Below are 21,002 nucleotides of genomic sequence, written 5' to 3' on the forward strand. Positions count from 1 at the left end.
AGTCGCCGCGCAGCATACGTTCTTGGGAGTGGTGTAGGAACCCGCTGAAGGATTCTGTTGAGTTATAGCACGCGGCCAGATGTATTGGATGTTGTCCACGGGGATAGTAGCTACGAGAAAGAGCATTTTGAATCAGCAAGACAGCTCGAAATTGCGGGACTAAGGGATACATCGAAACAATTTTTTTTTCACCCTAGGGTTTTACGTGCCAAAATCACGAAATGATTATGAGGCACGCCGCAGTCGCAGATTGCGCAATAACTGGATCACCTGGGGTTCTTTAATGTGCACCCAATGCGTGGTAGAAGGGCTTTTTTTTTTTCCTTTCGCCCCCATTGAAATGCGGCCTCTGCGACCGGGATTCGATCCCGCGACCTCTTGCTTAGCAGCGCAACGCCAGAGCCACTAAACAACCACGCTTGGTCCGGATAGATCATATTCGGTTGCGTGACCTGTATACGAAGATTACAACCGCCGCCCGTAGTGATAGCCATGGCGGCAAAGAGAACTTAAACTACAAACGCTCCACATTTATGAAAAAGGAGCAGAATTTCAGGGGTGCTGCTGGATGTCACCCAGCCAGTGCGTGGCACAGCGCAACCGTGCCCCCCACCCCCCGCCCCCCAAATTTCCTTCTGTGTTATTATGCGGCCTTCCAAGCCTCCCCCTTCCCCCGCCCAAGAAAAATACAAATGCTGTTATTACGCCATTGCTTCCGGTGTCCTGCTGCATGCCATTCCCCAAAAGCATCCACTGACATTTTTACAGCCAACTTGTTTATGAGGACCCTGTACCGTCGTTGTCAGATTTCGTTAAAACTATCATCATCAGCAATGGATCGAGTGTCGTCGTCCACAGCTGGCTCCGTTGCCGCTAGTCATTCCAGCGTACAATGTCATACTTTTTCTGTCATCATTGCTTAAGGGGGTATGAGCCATTCATTAATAAAATTAAGTTATGGGGTTTTACTTGCCAAAATCACGATCTGATTATGAGGCACGCCGTTGTGGTGGACTCCGGAAATTCTAACCACCTGAGGTTCTTTAACGTGCACCTGAATCTAAGTATACACCGGTGTTTTCGCATTTCACCCCCATCTTAAGGTGGCCGCTGTGGCGGGGATTCGATCCCGCGACATTTGTGCTCAGCAGCCCAACGCCATAGCCACTGAGCAACCACGGTGTGTTATGAGCCATTCATTGTCTTGCGTGACGGGCAGATTTAATTTTGAAGTACAGGGCTGTGATAGTGAAATATAAACGCCATCATCTGCTGTCAACTGAAGAGCAAGCAATGCAAGATTCAACGTCTCCAGACAAAGCACTGCAGGTGGAGGAGGCACACCGAGCAGTGCAGACACAAGAGACGACAACATAAGACCAAGCAAATACAACATTACACACAAAATGAATAAAAGACAATCAGATGGTATTCATTTCACGCCAAACCTTCGTCTCATTACTAGTGCGCAAAAAGGGGGCGGAGCAACCTGCACGCGAAAAAAAAAAAGCACGAGAAGAGAGAGAGAGAATAAACATTTTTATTCGGTGAATGAAGCTTTGGAGAGGCGTCCTCATTCCAGAATGCCTTGAGCTCGGGCCGCGTCCTGGGCCCTCGCAATCAGCCGTTGCTGATCCTCGAGGTCGGAGCTGGCCAAGGCTCTCTCCCAAAGCTCGTTAGTGGGGTAAGGGTTCGGAGGATTTAATGGTAACACGGACAGAAACCGCACGAGCAGAAAAAAAAAAGGAAAACGGGGACAACTGAAAGAAAAAAAAAAGCACTCCTAAAGCTCGATCACCAGGCGAGGCACCCAAAAAGCGACAATGAAGTGATAGAATGGTGAAGCAAAAGAGTTACAATATAGACTGCTTGCAAAGTTTGACTTGCGTGGTGTAACACTCAGTGTAACTAAAACAGCTACACTGTTCGACCATCTTCACGGTCTGGATGGGGTGGTGATTTTTTTTTTAGTCTATACATCTTCAAAGAAAATAAAATTACAGATAGTTACCCTGAAGTCAAATACACACCAACAAACGCCTGCATTCGCATAGTAAGCTTAGTGCAGACGTATCCGCTTAGCACAGACAACCTATACCATCGACGTATGCTATTTGTTCTGCCGTTTATTTCGCAGTCGTGTCATGCATATTTCGATCGCAGATCTAAGTTTTGTAATGTCTACACTGCGGAGAAACCACCAAAATTCTAGTAAATAATTGTGCTCGGAGCGAAACTACGAAGTAATGCAATGTAGACTTTCATTTCAGCAATGATACTTACACAAGGTCCTTTTCAAGCTTTTCCTAAGCTGCTGATCTAAACTACAAATATTTCTGGGTCAAAACAAGTCAGTAGGCTACGTTTCATTGGAAGCACAGTTCCTTATTTTAAACAACTGAATACAGGGAAACAATGCCGGTTCACTACTTAAAGGGACACTAAAGTGAAAAATGATTTCTTCTGCATCAGTAAATTACCGTTCTACAGCACCAAAAAACACCACTCTTACAACGATAAGACGTTTGGTAAGCCAGAAAAAGCGCAAGAACGAAATACGGGTGGCGACACCTACTTGAGTTCCCGCACCTGGGGGCTGTGACGTCATGGATTTTGATGGCATCTTCTAGGGCCTGCTAATTATATATAGCGGTACAGGTTGACTACATTGTGTTCTAAATGAACCAAATATTAAACATGGCAAGTTTCGGGAACCTTTATTCAGCCAAAGCCGCCCAAATGCGAAAACATACTTTGGAATCCCTGACGTCACGTTGACGTACCGGCGCTGGGGTTTTGGCGCGAAATTCAAATACTGATACTTGGACCTTCATTTTCTCATTTAATCATCAAACTATTTTTTTGAAATGACTGCCTGCAGGGTTCTCAAACAATGCTCCATTACTCTAAACTGATTTATTGTTTCCCTTTAGTGTCCCTTTAAGTATCAGGGCACGAGTTTTATTACAAGTAATCCTTGTTGAAAAAAAAAAAAAAGAAAGAACGACTGAACTGTAGTTGACATCGAAAACACCCGACGGCGCTCGCTTTCGCGCTTCCTTAATAATAATGTAGTAAGTGGCGATTAGAAGAGTGGTGGAAGTAGGGAAGCGACAAAAAACGGAGACGTACACAAGCAAAGTTCCCAATAGGGGATGAGAAAATTTGGCTGTGGAAGTTCATAGGGCTTTTTTTTTCTTTTTTAAACTAGGTAGGACATCAGACAGTATAATAGCAAAAGCTTGGTGGCGCAACCCACCGCCCCGTTCCGACTGGGACGCTCATAACATACATACATACATACATACATACATACATACATACATACATACATACATACATACATACATACATACATACATACATACATACATACATACATACATACATACATACATACATACATACATACATACATACATACATACATACATACATACATACATACATACATACATACATACATACATACATACATACATACATACATACATACATACATACATACATACATACATACATACATCGATCAATCAATGGAACACTTGGATTTAAAGTGGAAGGAAGCATTAGCCGGTCAGCAGTCGAAATAAGCAAGAGACGTTTAGTGTATTGGTGATAAGAAAGGAGGGGAGAGATCGAGGTAGCGGTACAAGGCAGACAGAGAAGTTCTGAGGAAGAGAAAAAAAAAGATTAAAGATATCTATACAAAACTGCTAGAATGCCAATCATGCAAATCATACCTGGCTGCGTGCAAATCATACAGGCTGAGTGACTATTTTTCACCGCCTTGTTTCAAAGGGGATGCCGATAAATCATCATCATCCGTGACAGCGGCAGCCGCGACCATGCGGGGGAAACAAAAAAAGAACCAGAAAGCACGCGCATAACGTTCGCAGCAAGCGTTTCCCGGTAAAGATTACGGCTGCATAAGCGGCAGTCGCCGGCAGGTGGCGAGAAGCAGCGAACGCATCCTCGGCAAGTCTCTGGGATGTTGGGATCAGGACATTCGTACATCCTCAGGATGTCCTGCAATAATCTTAAAAGTCTCCTGATCAGGCTAATTCGTCCATACGAAGTAAGTACTAAGAACATACTGGGTACACAATCGGAGGACTATTTTAGGATGCTGTAAAGACGTGTTCCAAGGCACTGCTGTTTGACACTGTAATTTGAGGGTAATTCATCATTTAAAAAGGCTATTAATATACGTATGACGCGGCTTGGATATGAGAACCCATGTTGTAAGGCTCTGTTTAGATTTTTTGTGCGCCTCCATGTGCTCTGAAACCGAAGAAATTTGCGTCGTTCTTTCTTGCCACCATTAAAAAGCAGTACGGTGTCAGACGAGCTATCTGAGGTGCAAGACCACCTATGCACTTACAATAGCATATCCTTCGAGATCTGCTCTTGTTACTTCAAGAGAATCGTCGGTGGAAGGTACGCTTGGACACCACCACCACCAGGAGAGGTGGCCCACCTCCCCTGGTGGGCCAGCGAAGCTGTGGTATCACCTGATCCGATATAACAATGTGACCTAGCCTTGAACTGAGTCCGGCCGAGCATGAACACGACACCGTTGCCCATAGTGACGTTGATGTTCCCGCAGCCGCTCATCGTGTTAACGCTGTTCTTCGGCAGTCCTAACTACATGTGGCCTTTCCATAAACCTATCATGACACAATGAAATCGCCTGTTAGGAGAGTTCTTCTTTTACATATGAAGGCGTAGTTACGTCACTCCCTGCTCCGTATACTAGAGTTGCCACTTACAGGCTACTGCAGGTTATGCAACCGTAATAGTTACCGGGAAACGCTTGCGGCGAACGCTATGCACGCATGCGAACTTTCTGGTTCTTGTTTTTCTTTCCCCCCACGGCCGCTGCTGCCGCGGATGCGAACGCCATCTGGTGGTGCGGTAAGGAACGCAGCGGCACAAGCAGCGCGCGCCTCCCGCGGTGATTGGCTGAGTTTTAGGTTGCGGAAGCGAAGAAATCCCTCGGTCCTAGTCATACACAGCTTCGCTGTTAAAACCAGTGGCAATTTAGCGGTAAATGGGAGAGCAATACGTTAGCTTCACGTCGCACCTCTTTGAGGTCCCGGGTCCATTATGTAAACCGCGTTTACCACATTCCAAAGTGTTGTTCAGGAGATCACTCGAAAAACTTCCTGCCGCTTTGAGGAGCGAAATGCAACTGACAGTGGTCCAGCGCAGAGCATATATGAACTATATATATACTCTAAGAAAAATCCCGGGCGAAACGGGACTAACTGGACAGTTAGTCCTAAAAAGGGCGCTTTCGTCCCTTAAGGGAAGGAAGGAAGGAAGGAAAACTTTATTTGGTCCTGCAAGTAGTGATAGTTCATCACTAAGCGGGCCGCTCCCACGTCGGGACCGGAAGGCCAAGCCTCACGGCCACATCGTGAGCCTGCTGGACAGCCCAGAATTGTTCATCCAGGTCCGGGCTGCGAAGTGCAGCCTCCCACCTGGACGCATCCTTGATCGCCGAGTCTTCAATTCTTTCGCAAGACCAGAGCATGTGTTCGAGCGTGGCTAAAGCACCACAATCTTGGCAATAAGGCTCTGTATACGTCTCTGGATAAAACATGTTCAGTCTCCGTGGGCAAGGATAAGTACCAGTCTGTAGTAAGCGTAATGTAAGTGCCTGAGCCCTGTTTAGTTTAGGATGCGGCAAACTGTAAACCCTGCGATAAAGAAGGTAATACTTCGTGATTTCATTGTATGTGGAAGGGGAGTCTCTATTCTCGGGGAGTACCGCCACGCCATTGCGCGGGGCAGAGCGGAGGGTAAGATCTCGCGCTGCCTCATGAGCGGACTCATTGAGATTCGGAGGGGCTCCCTCGATCATCCCAAGGTGAGCAGGGAACCAACATAAGTAGTGTTGAGAGATCTCACATGTCTGCATAATTTTAAAAGCAACCTTAGCCACCGAGCCCTTCTCAAAGGCCCTAACGGCCGACTTTGAATCGCTATATACAAAAGGCCTGCGCCTGTCAACCAAGGCGAGCGCAATAGCCGCTTGCTCTGCGACCTCTGGCCTATCAGTCCGAACGGTAGCAGCGTTAACGAGACTGCCCTCATTGTCTACGACAACTATGGTAAACACCTTTCTCTCCTCGTCGAAAGAAGCATCGACGAAGCCAACCTTCTGATTCTCATCACGAATGAGTCTCAGTAGGCAAGCTCCCCTTGCCTTTCTTCTACCAACATTTCGCTCCGGATGCATGTTCCTGGGAACAGGCTTGACATGATACCGATTACGGACCTTCACGGGAATACCGACATGAAGCTGCGAAATCTTCTCCTGAGGAACCCCTAACTCTCTCAGAATCTGCCGACCCGTGCTAGTCGTAGAGAGACGCATCATCTGCGTCCTCTCCTGAGCCTCAGCTATCTCATCCAAGGTATTATGAATTCCCAGCTGGAGAAGTCGGTCGGTGCTGGTGCACATTGGCACGCCCAACACTTTCTTCGTGATCTTCCTAATCTGCGTGTCAAGCTTCTCCTTCTCCGATGGTTTCCACTTGTGCATGGCCGCCACATAAGTGAAGTGACACAATACAAATGCGTGCATAAGTCTAATGAGACTGTCCTCTTTGAACCCCGTCTGCCTGTTGGCCACCCTCTTCACTATATAGGCGTACCGCATTTTCTGTCTTGGCAATGATCTTCTGGATCGTCAGCGTGTTGGCGCCGTTCGACTCAATAATCATATCCAGAACCCTAATCTTATCAACCCTAGGTATGAGATCACCATTTCTTGTACGAAGCTGAATGCTCAGCTGGTCCACGGGGATCCATCCTCTTGGCTTGCGTCCCCTTCTAGTGGGACTGTACAGCAACAGCTCCGACTTGGAGGGGGAGCACCTTAACCCCGTCGGGTCCAAATAATTCTCAATTACATGTACTGCCTCCTGCAGAACACTTTCAATATAGCCCCCACTACCACCGGGACACCATATGGTCACGTCATCTGCATACATGGTGTGCCTAATCCCCTCAATCTCCAAGAGCTTCTTGGTCAATCCGACCATGGCCAGATTGAACAATGTGGGCGAGATGACGGCCCCTTGAGGAGTGCCCCTGTCTCCAAGATTGAACATCTTTGACTCCAGCTCCGCAACCTTCAAGGTAGCCTTCCTGCCTGACAGGAAGGACCTGACATAGTCATGAAAGCGCGCGCCGAGGCCAAGATCCGAAATGGACTTAAGAATATAAGAGTGGCGAACGTTGTCAAAAGCCTTCTCCAGGTCCAGACCTAGGATGGCCTTAACGCCCCTTCCATCTCTATCAATGACCTGATGCTTGATGAGCTTCATTGCGTCTTGAGTCGATAGCCCGGCCCTAAAACCAATCATAGTGTGGGGGTAGACCTGGTTCTCCTCAAGGTACCTTGTAAGCCGATTAAGCACCGCATGCTCGGCTACCTTGCCCACACACGAAATGAGCGAAATAGGCCTTAAGTTATCGATGCTCGGGACTTTGCCAGCCTTGGGAATCAGCACCGTGAGAGCTGTCTTCCACTGCTCCGGAACCACCCCGTCTCTCCACATAGCGTTAACCTCCCCGGTAAGGTACTTGATTGACCTATCGTCCAGATTTTTTAAGAGCTTGTTCGAAATCCCGTCCACTCCGGGAGCCGACTTGCTCTTAAGGTTATGCAAAACCGTGCGTACCTCTTCCACAGAAAAGTCCTCATCTAGGGAAAAGTTGTCCTCTCCCGTGTAGGCCTGCTCCGTCAGAAAAGCATCCGGGTCCGCAACAGGAAGGTATTTGTTGGCCAGCTTTTCAACCAGCTCTTCCTCCGAGGCAGACCCCACTGCTTCGTGTACAGCTCTAGCAAGGACGTGCCCCTGACTAACCCTCGTATTGGAGTCGTTCAGCAAATGCTTAAGCAAGCCCCACGACCTCCCGTTGCGCACTTGCTCGTCCACCGAGTTGCATACCTCATCCCACTGTTGCCTAGACAAAAGCTTACAGTGCTCCTCAATCAGCTTATTCAGCTCGGAAATCTTTTTACGCAGCCTGCGATTAAGCCTCTGCTTCTTCCACCTAGCCAGCATAGACCGCTTGGCTTCAATCAGATGGGCCAGCCTGCTATCAACACTATCCACCTCCAAATCCGTAGTGATCTCCTTCGTAGCCTCCTTTACATCCTCCCTCACCTGGGTGACCCAATCCTCCAGGGATGGCCGGTACAGGCCTTCGAATTCCTTCCCCCTTTCTCCTCTCTCATCCCTGATCATCCGAAACTTATCCCAGTCTATAAACGTTAACGCCCTAGGGCGCCTACCCTCAACCTCAAAAACGACTTGGTTAATATAATGATCACTACCTAGGTCTTCGGCAAGATTGCACCAACTAGGCTTGGCTGCGTTCTTTACAAAGCAGAGGTCTGGGGTAGTATCCCTACACGTCGACGTCCCTATACGTGTCGGAAAGGCAGGGTCAGTGACCAGCGTAAGGTCAAACTCTGCAGCGTTCTGCCAAAGGTCTCTCCCTTTTACTGTGTCATGCTGGTAACCCCACACGTGATACGGAGCATTAAAATCCCCAGCCACGATAAGCGGATGGTCCCTGGCAAGCTTAGAAGCCTTCTGCAGAAGCAGCTTGAATCTCTGCACCCTGTCCCTCGGGGCACTATACACGTTCAGAATAAACACGCTTTTCTTGTTCACACGGTTAGGAATCACCTCAATCATGACATATTCCAGGGAACTGAAAGGTATCTTAAGATCATGGATCACATGCGTCCGTTTGCTATCCAACAGAATGCAGGTCCCCCGAGCTTTGGATCCGCCGAAGACGGTTCGGTAGCCCGTCAGAGAAACTTCTTCCGTCATGGTCTCCTGCAGCAGAATAGCCTGCGGCCTACGCTTACACGCGCCAATATACTGCTGTAGAGGCGCCCGTTTACGAGCATACCCCCTACAGTTCCATTGCCACACACAAAAAGCCTCATTTTGTCGCGCCATGTTGAAGCATTTGCTGCGAGCCATCTTGCTGAACCTGAGACTTCCCTGTCATGGAACCAGCCGACTGAGATCCGGACCTAAGAAGGGGAGAGGCACTCAGACTGGATTTGTTTTCGAACACCTCTATTCTACATTGCAGCTCCTTGAACCTTCCATCAATCGAGCCGAGCGACTCTGTGAGACGCGTATTCAGCTGCGCCAGACCATCATTGATCTGCTTAACACTATCTACAACACTCGACAGCAACTCCTTCACCTCAGATCTCAACTTCCTCGACGCGGGCTCCGCCTCATGAGTCATCGCCTTCCTCTTTGAGGGGCGCGACCCACTAGCCTCTCCTACATCAGCAAAATCCATGCTCTCTATGGGCTCAGGCATTGCCCTCTCTGCCGGTGCAGGTCCTGCCAAACCCTTAAGGGCCGAGATTTCTGCCCTAAGCAGTCTCACCATTTCTCTCAACTCTGCGTTTTCCTCTTCTAGCCTCTTGAATCTCGCCTCATTCTTGCTTTGCTCTGGCCTTACCAAACTAGGCATCTCCGTTCGAGCACTTGTGCGCTCCGTCCAGGTAGTACCACTTGCCGCTCCATTAGGGCCCTTGCCTTGTAGACCCTGCAGCACACCACTCTTGCGCACACCTTGTCCCGACGTCCCATTGGGGCCACGCGCAGTCTCAGTTCCCAACTGTCCGTCCAGTCCGAAGCGCACCTTTGACGCCGATCTGCTCCCAGACCGGCCACCGGAGCCCTTAAGGGCCACCGTCCCTTAAGGGACGAACTGCCGGAATGTGCGTGCCGTGTGCAAATTCCGGAGAGTAAGTGTTTAGTCCCTGATCGGAAAGAGAGGAACGGGAGGACGAACGGCTACAGTTACTCCCCATGCACTCCGCTGTTTTCATCCGTGTCGTGGTGTGATGCGGCGAAAACGGTATGGTGTATACACAGTACCGCTCCAATAGTTCGAAGTTGGTGCACTGTCTATTGAACTACATGCAAAGCAGCACTCTGCCTCTTCGTGAGAAAACTGCGTGAAATTTAAAAGATGGAATGTGAAGAGAATGTGTGTCATGCACTTCGTGCGCGCACCATAAGTGAACGATACACATTAAACGCGCAAGTCATTGATGGACCGCTAGATTTTCTTGCTCAGTAGTACCTAAGTTCAACAGCACGTTGATTTGGGCGAGTTGGTTCATCTGGACAATTTTCATAAAAAACGCGCTAAAGAAGAATACGAAGAAACACAAGCGCCGCTCCTATCGTATGTGTTCCGTCGGCGTCGTCTTTAGTGCTTCTTTAGGAAAACTACCTAAGCTCCTGCTGTTCCAAGGAGATTGCACACTTAAATGAAGCGATGTGTAGCTCAAACTGGACACGCTGAGCCTTCTCTGTCGTCTTGCGTGCTCCCGGTTGCGGTCGCTGCACCTATGCATCACGTCATGTGTCTCAGTTTAAATCACCCTAAGAATAATCGGGCAGATTTGCTTTATTGCAGTCGCTTATAGTTGCAAGAACACACGACTTTAGACTCTCGCACCATAGAAGCCGAGTCTCTTTTATATTGATGCACGTGAGTTCCGACACTTATAACTTCGTCTTAGTACCCTGTTCTGTCAACCGACGTGCCGTGGTGACGCTGCACCACGGCAGGTCGGTTGACAGAACAGGACAATAAAGAAGAAGAAGAAGAAAAAAACAGACCTGCCGTGGGGAAAAGGTTAGATCACCTTGTGAGCGCGAGGACTTGTCTTCGACTCCTACTTTTGGGCATTTGTTTTCTTTGTTTTTTCATATGTATGTTTTCTTTTAATCAGGGTATAAACATCTAATTTCGCCAATTCCAACTTTGAGGAGCATATGGAAAGAACAACCGACACTTCCTTGAGCAGCATCGGAAAAGAGCAACTGTTAGTCCTCGAAGGAGTAACCGCATGGGTAGAAACAGTTCATGGGCCCTCGCACTTAGCCTCTAGGTGGAGGAATGGTTGTGGCAGATCAGTTTCTCCCTAAAGTGAAGTATACAGCTCATACCTACTTCCTCGTTTTCTTCTTAGAGTATATATATCACAAACATGCTCTTCTAATCTCTCCTCTCTACCTCTACCACATGACCAGCTTCCCACACTTCACATACACATACACTTATTTCCACTTTTATACTCCTATTGCTAACGAAATTAATGTAACACGGTGCCTCAGCACTGGGGCTTGCACATTGCCTGTCGACGCATGTGTCCGTGGCCAAATCGAAAAGCGCCAAGCGTCTCAGCGCCTGGATTGCGCGCTGGAAATGGTGCCTGTTAACGTATACGTCCGCGGCGTAACTGTTACAGTATAGGAACTCTGCGCTAGAAGGACTCTTTTTGAATCGAGTCATCCTACGCGTTTAACGGGATGGCGTTAACGGTCGCGTGTCGCATAAAATCCGGAGTTGGAGTGGGCGTCGTTGTCCCTATGAGAGAAATCAATCCAGAACTACGCAACCCGATCCACGCAGGCCCTCCGCGTGGCGCAAAGGCCTTACTGAACCAATTAAATTACTCGAAGCGAAAAGTACGTCAGAAAATTTGTAAAGTACGACTTGTCGGACTGTAATTTGAACATGTCAGAAAACATAATTCTGTTAGGCGGAAACTCAAACACAACCACTTTATATTTTAACGCGACAGCGTTAAGGAGCTCGTGTCGCAGAAAAGCCGGTGTCGTCGGCGTCGGCGTCGGCGTCGTCTACGTTGGCCGTGAGCGATAAATCCCAGCAGGCACTTCATGAATAAAAAACAACTTGCAACATGGGCTGGGTGGGGAATCCAACCAGGGTCTCCGGAGTGTGAGACGGAGGCTCTACCACTCAGCCATGAGTTCGATGCTTCAAAGCGGTACAAAAGCGTCTCTAGTGAATGCGGTGTTGCCTTAGAAACGAGCTGTTTCTAAGGCTCAGGCGTGCGTCGCTTGCTCAGGCGCACATTTCGTTGCCGCGCCGAACGCGGCGCTGCTCGACGCTCACCGCGTCCGATGCGGGGCGCGTAGTCGCTGCGCCGTAGCCCATTGTCTTACACCCCTTGGCGGGTCGACGGGAACGCTGTCGCGTTCCACTTTTGAAGGCGAATCTTAAGCGTCCTCCAATTTTTAAACCAAGGTCGGGGACCTTGTTGTGATTCAAGTGGCTCTCAAAAGCGTGATATTGTAAAAGAGGACCTTTAATATCGCGTTTTCACTCTTTACATGTTTGAATTGGTCGTATTGAGCTTAAACGCTTCATGTGGTGGAGGAGCAATTCACGAAGGCTGTTTTGTTGTTCCCCTTAATGAGACGACGAAAAAAATATTTCTGCAAAACTAAGAAAAATTGCCAGAACGATTGCGGTGGTTATGTTCAATAACATCTAGCGTTATGCGTGAAGACTGCGGCAGCTATGGTTCACTGTCCCATGTTTCCTAGTTCTCTCCACTGAGTTCTCTTTTTTATTTAGTATTATCAAAAAATCGCTACGCACATATGTGAACGCAAACCTGCAATTTTAACGCGACAGCGTCAAGGGCCTCGTGTCGCAGAAAATCCGGCGTCGGTGGAATTGTCCGCGAGCGAAAATTTCCGCATATGTTCAGGTATATGTGTACGCCAGGCCTTGCTATATGAGAGGAGGTATATGCGAGTTATATTGCCACGCTATTTCTATCACTAAAGGTGCTCATACTTTGTCTCACATTCCTGACAAAGTTATTCCTCGGAATTAGCCCTAGAAACAAATGTCGTGAACCAAAACACGGACGGCGCATGTCTTTTATGTGAAATCTTCCCAGACTTAAATACTGAAAGTGTTAAGCAATGACAGGAACCTGAAAATATTGTTTTTGTTTGGTTTTTCCGTGTGTGGGGGGGGGAGGGGAGGAGGAGGCTGTGCACCCCTTCGGGGATCGGCCCAAGCAAGAGGCCGCGTTTCTAGCGGGAAGTTCGCCTTCCTGCATAGCGTTCGCGGCCAGCGTTTCCCGGTAGACATTACGGTTACATAAACTGTAGTTGCGGGGAGCCGTGAGAAGCATTCAGGGATCCTCGAATGCTATGGCTTTCCATTCTTAAAAGGCGAAGCTTAAGCCACCTCCAAGTTTTCGGTTAAGCTTATTTGTTAATATTATATGTGAAATGTCACGGCGACCAGCGGCACATAACTTCTCACCGCATCATATCCGGGATAGCCCCGGAAGAACGGCAAGATGCACCACGAAAGCTGGCTCGACTCGGGCATGAATGGCTCGCATTGAAATCGCGGATTCTTTATGGTCGGACACGCATTGCGCAACGTCATGGTACAGCGTCACCCAGAGTTGCATGACGTTAACATCGCGTATACATGAGCCATCGGCGAGAATGCAGCTCTATTTGCCAGTACGAAGGAATGCCTCGGTGGCATTGCTTCGTAAAAAAAAAAATAATAATAATAAAAAAACAAAAGAAGAGAAAAAGAATCGTGCAATTTTACGTGACGAAACCACTATATACCCGCATGGTATCCTCTATACCATACTGCACAATTTTATCGCAACAAAATGCGGATTCACCCACCCGGCTCCTGCGCTTGCTGCATGCCGTCGACGATGAACTCGATCATACAATTTCTTTCTTTCTTTTTTTCTTTTGCCCTCTGTTTCCTTTCTTTAACGCCGCGCTTCTAGAATTTGCGTGCGTGTGTTTGGGCACGCTGTCGCGATTTTTCAGGGGGCAATGAATATCTTCCCTCCCGGAATAGCTGTCGAGGCGCTTCTAAAAAACCCTGGCTGTCGGCGCGAGGCACACAGGACTTCGCTCGCGGGTTAAAAGAAAACAATGTAAGCGCCAAAAGAAAGGAGGAAAAATAAATAAAGATGAAGGAAAATGGCTTGCAGGGACGACGGCCAAAGATGGCAGGCGAAAATTGATTTATTCGCGAAGTGCAAGAAACAGTAAAAATAAAAAGAAAGAGGAACCAATGGATTTGGAACGAGAGCAGGAACGAACTCGCAAATACGGGGGCCTTGTGCAGTTATAGTATGATTTGAGAAGCAACGCCAGAGGGGTTACAGTGGTGGGCGGTGAAAATATAGGCTGAGTTCCGAACGGAAATGACGGATTTTTTTCTTGTTTTCTCCTCGTTTTCCTTCCGCTTTTGGTCTGTACGGGTCGGGAATATGGAAGACAGCGCGATAATTGCGAATGACATTAAGCGGGCGGTTCGTCTTTTTATTTCTGAAGAAGAGAGCTTAGTCGCCGCACGAACAGTTCAGCTGTCAGATTAGGTTATGGTCTTCGGGTGCCTTCACGGAAACCAGCCGCCGAACGCAGAGCGCTACCGTCAGTTATTAAGGCCGATAAACGAAAAGAAAAAAGATAACCTTAACCAGAACTAATAATTACGCACGTGCTAGCATTGCGCGGCCGTTATAATAACGGCGCGTGTGGGCGACATAAAAACTGCCAAAATTGTTTTAATGGGTCGACCACCAATGTCTGCGAGCGATAACAAATAGTCTTCCGGTGCACCGAACTGTGTCAGGGCGACCGTCATCTTCTCAGAGTGTTAGTGTGCGCATTCAAGCAAGTTACATCCGTACGTAAAGCTCTATATTGTGTATGTATATTTTGTTGAATATAGTTGGAGCAGATGTTTCAAAAATTGCAGGCGGTATGTAGCGCTATTTGACCTTTCCAGATGGATTACCTGAAGGAACTGAAATGGAGCGACAAATCAGAGTACTCAGGCAGCGAAATAATGTATTCACTGATTAAAAGTGACGGAAAAGTGCGTTTTATTGGAAACGCAGATATCTCTTTTTTTTTCTTCTTTCTTGCCGGCGGGCAAGCGACAGCTGACTTGCTGATTTAGGTAGGGAGGTGGCAGGAGGATAAAAGATTTCAGTGGAGAGTCTGCAGTATTCATAAATATGTGCGAGTAAACCTGATAAGGACACTTCCAGATTGCGAAAAGGAATCATACATTTCGATATCGCGAAGCGAAATTTGGCTGAAGCTTTTAGCTAAAAGGGCAATTTTCGAAATGTACGTGAACCGCGAATCCAAGGTGCTGACTAACTTTCGCTAACTCCCTAATTTCCCTCGTTGACAATTGAAATAATGACGTTTTGGACATTCGTTGATATTTCAAGATTGAAACCGACGCACGCAGCAGTGGGGTCGTGCATGCTTAGCGAACATCCTAAGCCTAGCACCACTTTCGAAGTATACACCCGTCCGTAATAAGGGCTACAATACACGATGGTTCTGGCGAACAGTTTGCCAAAAGCCTCACTCTGGTACTTCGGGAGGATCTTAACTGGAACTCGTATGCATAATTTAACAGATGAGCGTTATCTGTCATAGGCGATTTAGTATATATATGACAGAACAAATGCAATGTTGTTTGCCATCGCTTGGAGCTACTCGGATTATTTTTTCATCCTACCTAATTACATAGTCTTAATCAGTTAACGAGGTTCTCAAATATTATAATTAGATGAGGTGTCGATGAGAAAATTGCGTAGGAGCGCGAAAACTCCCGATAGAGCTTTCTATTGCTCAATACGTGCTGCATAAAATAATGCATTTAGTACATAATACGTCACGAAAATCAACGTACTTCATCCTATTCGGGACGACCTGCCGTTGGGAGTGTTCTCAAAAACTTGCTAAGTTCATCCCTTGGCGAGTTTGAACTACAATGGCGTCCTTCAGTGGCAGGTAAACAAGTAACTAAAGTGAGAAGCAGACGGCGTCTAAATTCGTGACATCGCAATGAGCTGAGCCGGGAACTTGAAGGGGGACGTCACCCTTCGCATACTGCTTTTCTTTCCTTTTTTCTCTCTCCCTTAACGGGCCTGTTCTCAAGGCACCAGTGACCTTTATTTTTTGATACTGTAGAATGTTAATTTACTGATGCAGGAAAATTTTGTCACTTTCTTTCTTGGCTTTGGTTTCAACGCGCATTCGTCGGATTATTAACTCGCAAGTTGCGACCCACGCGAAGCACTCGAGACCTATTGCGTTAAAATCCGATTTCCAGGGAAACGAGAGGGGGACACGGTCGTTACCCACGCATTTGGACGATAATTACAAAAATCCCCGCGGTTCTCCTCGAGTAGAGGACTCACGTTTCCTTGACCTTCTCCCAAAGCGCCTGCCTCCCGCACGCTCTCGGAGACGTGCAGTTTTGCACGCCTCAAAACGTTCGCAGCCGCTGCCGCTAGGGGCGCTACATTTTGTTCTTTCTTTTTTGTGTCTTTAACGTTCCGGTAGAACAGCTGTGTGGCCCGAGGCCTCCGCTAATTCGCCGTGGGAGGCAGTGAACTCTGTAGCACGACGTGCCAAGAAAAAGAACGACCGGGGGCAGATGTTTGCCCGGCTCTTTCAGCTGCTTGCCTGCCGGCCGATAAAGAAGTCGGCGAACCAGTGTAGGAGTCGGGCCCCTGTAGGGCGTCTTGCGATTTGCTTCTTTTTTAAAATTAATTTTGTTTTCTTTTTCTTTCAACAGCGACCGAATGTTGACGACGCATTCCAGCCAACTTTCGTGGCCCACTTGTCACAGCTATCGTCATCACCGTCATATCGATAACCTTCATGTTTTCTTTGCAAAAGTGGCCGGGAAAGAATATCCTACTGGCCAAAGTGTACTTGTTTCTTGTTTTCCTTGCACTGCAGGCCGAAACACAGGCCCAAGCAGGAGTGAATAATGGTAAAATCATGACCACAGGAAGAATAAAAAAAAAAGATAGTTACAGCGTATGCAGCACCAAAAGATTTGAATAAAAGCCACTATATAATACAAGAGTACGTGCAATGCAACGATAGTAATGGAAATTTTCAGCACGACAAGAAAGAACATATACATACGGAAACAGACGAGCATGTTTGTGACATGCCTACCATGTTCATTTCTCTTTCTCTATTTTATTTACTCTCACACTGCCCGTCTTCCAAATTCAGTGATCGTAATCATAGAATCACATTTATTTTTATCTTCAGCTCTTTAGTTGCGTATTCATCTAGTCAGATGACTCAACTCGCACGATCCTTTCTTTTGTGCAGTTTTCAGAACTGTAATTTTTTTTATTGTGTTTATTCCACCCACCTGATTCTTGATCCATCCCTCATTTCGGTTACGCACCGCGTTTTGATGGTCATCTTCATTATTGTAACCACCACCACCACCACCACCACTATGCAGTACACTCTTAGGCAAAGTTACACCCTTTGGCTTGCCCCTTCTGCCACACAACAATAATCGTTATCTGCCTTGATGCGTTTCCTTTCTTTAACGCTGCGAGCCCGGAACTTTCCAGTAACGAACGGCACGCGCGTTATCAGCATAGAACAGTTTACACCCTTTGGAGTGCCCCTTCTGATAACGCGCGTGCCGTTCGTTATTGGAAAGCTCCGGGCTCGCAGCGTTAAAGAAAGGCAACGCATCAAGGCAGATAACGATTATTGTTGTGTGGCAGAAGGGGCAAGCCAAAGGGTGTAACTTTGCCTAAGAGTGTAGGCCCGAGATATTTCATCGTGTTTGTCTACGTCATCGTGTTTGTCTACGTCATCGTTGCGTCTTCGTTGTCATATCGTTGCGTTGACGTTGTCGACATCGCGGTTCTGAGTTGCTTTGAGGGGCAGTCAGTGGCATTTTCACGCAATCGGCATTCCTAGCTCTCTTCACCCACTTGGTGTGCTGCTGTTGCTTGCTATCTATATAGCCCCTTAAACGTCGATATAGCTCGTGAAACGAAAAAGGAAATTTAGTCGCGGGTTCAACTTAAGATCGTCTGGCGAGGATCAAACATCGTCAGAAAAAAAAAAAAACGAACGCTCTTCGAAAGCAGAAAAAAAATTAAAATACTGAAATATTTTTGTGCTTCTGGCAAGTGTTCGTTTATTTTTTTGTTGTTATCTTTTTGACAACAAAAAAGGAAATTACGTGTCTGACTGAGAAAAGCGAGAACACGCGCTTTTCTAGCTGACAATGAAAGTTGAGATTTCACGCTTAATAGAATAAATAAATAAAAACTCAGTGCCATTCAAATCTGTGAAGAAGCATGACCAGCGAACCTGTGTATGTGGGCCCCTTAATGGAGAACTGCACCTCCGCCGCGGCTCGGCCCGCAATTGCACCATCTTCGGGATCGGCCCACGGATGGGCAGTGCTTACTGCCTACTTCACCTCCACCGCGGGTCGGCCCAGCATTGCACTGTCTTCGGCATCGGCCCACATATTGTGGCGCCTACACATGAACATGATCCTGAAGGAACTAGCCCTTAACAACGTCGCTGTAAAAAAAAAAAAAAACGCTTGTACAAACGCGCTGTACTCCATTGGAAGTCAGGCATGCTGAACCCCAAATATACAGTGCCAGCTGCACAAAACTCGCTGATGTTAAGAGATCGCTCGTCATTGAAATTTTATTCGCAGCGTCCGAAGGTGCACACGCTGATGGTCCTTAATAACACTGTGGCCCATGGGTGTATTAATGCGATTGGCATTCGTCGACTACTTTCCCCGCTACACATATTGTAAATAAAGGTGCCTGCGGCAACACGGGGTATCGCTAAATTGCTTGAATGATAATCGCATTAAAGGCTTCGACAATCATCGCGAGATGTTTTACACTGGAATTTGCTTTTGTATCGTTTTGATTTTCATGTCTGAAAATTGGTGCAACTACCGGAAGTCGGCTTCACCTCTTCTTGGTGCATATCTGTGCGCCCACAAGAAGACAAACGGTAAAGAAGACACTATTGCATTCATCTTCTTGTCTTAGCGCGAAGTTCTATCCATCCTGTCCCGCCGCGTAGCCCTGCAAATGTCTATTGTGGAGGCACCATAAGTTAGAAATCGGCGAGTATGAAAATTAATAACTCAAGCCAAAGTACCTAAGGCGATGTCTTCGTTAGTACACAGCAATTTTCTTGCCTCTTTCTTCTTTCCTTATCTCCTATTTTTTTTCCCCAATATGTGGAATATAAACCAGATGACAAGAACGTGGACGAAGATCGAATCAGTGGGCTTTATATACATATATTTGTCGACGCAAGGAAAAAAAAAGAAATTCGCAGTTCAGCCGAAAAGGCGAAGCGCAGATTGCGATAGCAAATTAGTAGATAACTCTACGAAGTAAGAATAGTAATTTTATCGGCCGCATAAACTAGTAAACATTCGCTTACTAACTAAATTAACAATTATAGAATGCGTAACTGTGACTCAACGAGGACGTAGAAAGAAACCGACACACGAAAACAGCGCTGTCTTTGTGTGTCTGCTCCTTTATAAGTCCTCGTTCAGTCGCGCTTACACATTCTATCATGGAATAAAACCAACTAACCCGTCAACGTGTTTTAACTAAGTTAGCCAGCACGGTGTCACGCGCGCACAGGTAAACACACATCGCTCGATGACAGCGGGAACTACCTGTGAAAACGCTGGAGTTAGGATTGCGGCAGCAGCCGTGAGCCAATTGTCCTCCGTGCATCCGTCGCTTCAACGCGTACGAAACATCGAAAGCACAGCGCATACGAAGGTGCCGGCATTACGCGCACTCTTCAAACATCGGAGATCGTTATGAAGACGAGGCCTGCGCGGGCGCGCATTTTGGCCACGTCGAAGATTGCTTTCAAGACGCACAAGCGCCGGCGACGCGTCCCTACGGCGTTCGCGATTCGCGTGGCCAACGCCGTAGTAGACGCCGCGGTTGTGTCCACTCTGTACGGAGCGGCGGGTGAGGAGGACGTCGAGGCACTGTAGCAGCTGCCGGAGAAGGACGCCCCTCCTTCCTCGCCTCACCCCCCTGCTTCGCGCGCCACAGGAGAGGGCACCCATATGGGGTGCGTTCCTCACTAGCGCACGCGAGATTGAACCGCGTTCAGCTGCTCACCCTCACACGCTTTCACTCATACGGAACCTCATGGCGACGGCGACGGCGAAAGTCCACCTGGAGTATCCATATATATATATATATATATATATATATATATATATATATATATATATATATATATATATATATATATATATATATATATATATATATATATATATATATATATATATATATATGTATATATATATATATATATCCATGTATATATATAAAATTGCTATCGCAATAAATATGTCATACCTGGGCATGGTATGGCACCACCGGATTCCCATTCGTCTTGGCGCCGAAACCGCTCCGCTCACTTCCTAAAATGGTTCACAACTTCATACGCTACCCGATTCGGTGACAGGGTCTCGAAAACTGCGGCTCCGGATAGATTATTACAGGCATACTTTGGAGACGCGTTCGCTTGCAATGGAACTGAAAGCCAGGTCGCAGTGGGGCTATGTACAACCACTCCCAAATTCTTAGGGCCGATTAACGCTCGAGCCGCCCATCGCCGCAAGCCGCACCGCACCGCACGCTTGCGGTCGCGCGAAAAATTGCACGTATCCAGCACTTGTGCACAAATTACCATTTGCACTGTGTGCACAGTGTATACCTTACACATTGTAAACCGAAATTTGTGCACAAGTGCTTGATACGTGCAATCTTTCGCGCGACCGCACGCGTGCGGTGCGGCTTGCGGCGATGGGCGGCTCGAGCGTAAATCGGCCCTTATCGATGCGGTATCTACACCGAAAACCTGTTCCTTTTCTGTGTGCGCGTATATTTAAAGATTGGCGTATAGCTCAAATTGGGCGACCGTTTGCACAAAAGCATTCGGCTGCAGTTAAAATTATCGCCGCACGCACGCGCGGATAGGAGGCGTGTGCAATCTATCTCCTCGAGTAAGTTCCATTTTGCTGCTTGTGCGATTAGATATCCTCGATGAACGGCGTTATCCCACTGAAACGGTGCCCGTTTTCAACTCACGTCTGCCGCAGGACGCCTCGATGTGAACCCTTAAGGCTCAACCAGACGTACGCGTTCCAATGCGTCCGCACACGCCGCACTGACCCGACGTCGCGTCGCGCCCGACGGAGGAAGAGGGCGCGCACCCAAACGATGCCCGAGTTGC

At 47.5% G+C, this 21,002-nt stretch overlaps 1 long non-coding RNA gene across 1 annotated transcript in view; it reads right to left on the bottom strand.

The window, feature by feature from the left end:
- Positions 1-20,354, bottom strand: part of LOC135896317 (uncharacterized) — a 150,943-nt gene extending 130,589 nt beyond the window's left edge. Inside the window, exon 1 of the long non-coding RNA XR_011515057.1 lies at positions 20,123-20,354. This is a non-coding gene — a long non-coding RNA (uncharacterized lncRNA). The remainder of the gene's footprint in view (positions 1-20,122) is intronic.
- Between the last annotated feature and the right edge of the window lie 648 nt (positions 20,355-21,002).

The sequence above is a fragment of the Dermacentor albipictus genome, chromosome 6, assembly GCF_038994185.2.
Source record: "Dermacentor albipictus isolate Rhodes 1998 colony chromosome 6, USDA_Dalb.pri_finalv2, whole genome shotgun sequence".
Lineage (NCBI taxonomy): Eukaryota > Metazoa > Arthropoda > Arachnida > Ixodida > Ixodidae > Dermacentor > Dermacentor albipictus.